The 2,671-nt window shown below is 44.6% G+C and overlaps 1 pseudogene; it reads left to right on the top strand.

Annotated features, from left to right (window-relative positions):
* The first annotated feature begins 325 nt into the window (after positions 1-325).
* On the top strand, positions 326-2,435 carry LOC103646093 (uncharacterized; annotated as a pseudogene).
* The last annotated feature ends 236 nt before the right edge of the window (positions 2,436-2,671 follow it).

Raw genomic sequence — 2,671 nt, 5'->3', positions numbered from 1 at the left:
GTGCGTGCGCATACATCCATCTGCCACCCTTCACCCGCTCTTCTTCTACCGACGGTTCCCTCCACCCGCTCTTCTATCGGTGGTTGCAATGTTTGTTTTGGTTAGATCACTCTGTGTATTGTTCTTCTGTCGATTGGACATGTCTCGCCTATTCGAATTCCATTCTGCATATCTCCCCTCTTCGAATTCCTGCGTTTAGGGTACATATTTCGTCCAGATCTGACCCCTACAAATGATTGCCTTGTTTTACTTGTGCGCTGCTGATTCATGTTTATGCCGGCCCTAGCCAGGTATCCCCTCAGCATCCCATGCCCTCGCGTCTCTCCGGCCGCACAGGAAGTTCCTATGAGCCCCTATTGTTGTTCCGTTGCCCAAACCCTAAGATTGATTTTCTATTCGTACCTACTGGTTTGGATGCAGCATATGCAGGATGAGGATGTCGGGCGGCCGTACAGGAAGTTCCTCTGAGCAGCGTCACAGCCTGCAAGAGGATTCCATTTTCTGTATGTGTTGTGGAAATCATTTGATAGGATTAGTGTCAGTATATTGGTTCCTGCGATGCTGGTGTTCGTTTCTGGGATTATCAAGTATGGGGAGAGGGTGTGGGCTCTGAAGAGTGCGAAAGGGCCTTGACAAGACATCAGCTAATCCCAGTTCACATGAAGACACATTCGATGATGTATTGACTTGTACCAAGGAATCATATGCTCTTTGGACGGTGCTTATAGCTCGAGGATTTTTTGTGGGGCGAACTATGCTCCTGATGGGACAGGGGCCTGCATCAACACTATGGTTTTATTTAAAGACAAAGTATCAAGGTAGAGAAGAGAAGCTGAAGATGGTAATGATGGTAATGATGGAGCTTGGCATGATGTTCGATCTCCTCTACACCAAAGCCAACGTGCTCCAGAGAAGGATTGGTGTCCTATTCCGGTGTGCTTCCCAGGCCTTGATGGTCGTTGCCCTGGTTCTCTTCATGATACGACGTGAGGAAGGCGCCCACAATAACAAGGTTAATGTCGCGATTACCTACACATTATTCAGTGGCGCCATTTTTGTGGAGACCTGTTGTGTTGCTGCGGCGATTGCGTCGCCTTGGACAAGGGCACACTTGAAGGAGAGCAGCTGCCTTCATGGCCTCAGTGACTCCTTGTTTGAGGTTGTTCATCTGTGCAAATCCACCGCTAATAACATGGCACAGTTTAACTTATTGGATCACTGCATCTCTGTCAACTCCAAACCAAGAGTTTTCTCAAAGGCCCTCAGTGCTATTGGTCTGGATAAGCAATGGTACGTCCACCACATGGATAAGCAATGCTACTGGTGGATTATCAACCGTGTTTTGGAACATTTGGCCACATTGCCCGACGAATTCTCAGGTCTAGCAACTGTACACTTTACAATTAATGCACCCACTGAACATCCAGTATGGTTCAACCAGCTGAGTACATCCTTCGAGCAAGTCCTCTACGGCTTACACCTATACACTGACCTACATCTAAGCAGGCACTTCAACAACTGCAGCACTGGTAGCGTCGTACAACCACCTCCACCTGAGATTATGCGACTTAAGGAAGAATGCGAGACACTATCAAACTACATGATGTACCTGATGGTGGTGCATCCTTCCATGTTGCCAGTCAACACGGTTGCGGCAGGAGATCTTGTTCAACAACTTATTGGCTGGGTTACTAACCACCCTGGACATGGGGCGACGACGACCAAGCTAGCAATTCTGCGAGGGTACTCAAGGACCTTTTACATTCTGGTCATAGACGAACCAGGCCAACACAGATCATTTTATTATTTGCATCACTTACTTACGCAGATCAAGGAGATGTGGGTGAGGCTTCTCATGTATGCTGCTGGCAAATGCAGCGGAGAGGTGCATGCACGCCAACTTGGTGAAGGACGTGAGCTCATCACCTTTGTCTGGCTACTCATGCTGCATCATGGACTTGGAGACATGGCAGCTGAGTTCAAGCTTTTAAGATCTAATGATCCAAATGTAGCCGAGCGGGGGGCGTGGATTGTTTCACCTCCAGGAAATTATCAAGAGCCGACTTGTGCCTTCAACCACGTGACCTTTGTAGTCCATTGTAAAAGAAATGTCTCTATGCTATTTACTCATACATTACAACAGTTTTTTTTGTAAGTTTACACTTATGCAAGTAACCTAGAGCCTTAGCAACTGAAATGTTTTAGGTTAGGTTGCCTAGATACAGTGGAGGGTGGAACTGGAACCAATATGTGATCCGTTATATGTATACTGCCGCAGGTTGCCATTTATTCAATACAACAGTACATGTGTACATAATAAAGATAAAAGAATATATTGATGATTCAAACAAGCGATTCTGATATTAATATCAATTTTGGTTTAGAATATTGCTATATTTGAGAAACACCCTGAGTTTTGTTGCCTCTTTCCATAACAAACTCTTCGATTTTTAATTTTGTTTTTCAAAAGGTAGCTGCAATCGGTTATCAACCTTTAAGTCCTGGTTTATTAGTACGTTTCTTTTTTATCATTCCAAGTGCACATGAGTTAGTTTATCCTTTTTTTATTTTGCACTCTAAAAATGCACTACTTATCATATTATCTATTCATCAACTTACACAAAGAAGAAAGACCTATGATGTCATGACAAATTTGGTTATAAAGTGGTTA

This window comes from Zea mays, chromosome 2, assembly GCF_902167145.1.
Source record: "Zea mays cultivar B73 chromosome 2, Zm-B73-REFERENCE-NAM-5.0, whole genome shotgun sequence".
NCBI classification, from domain to species: domain Eukaryota; kingdom Viridiplantae; phylum Streptophyta; class Magnoliopsida; order Poales; family Poaceae; genus Zea; species Zea mays.
Note: the sequence above shows the minus strand (reverse complement) of the source record. Positions and strands in the feature narration are given on the sequence as shown.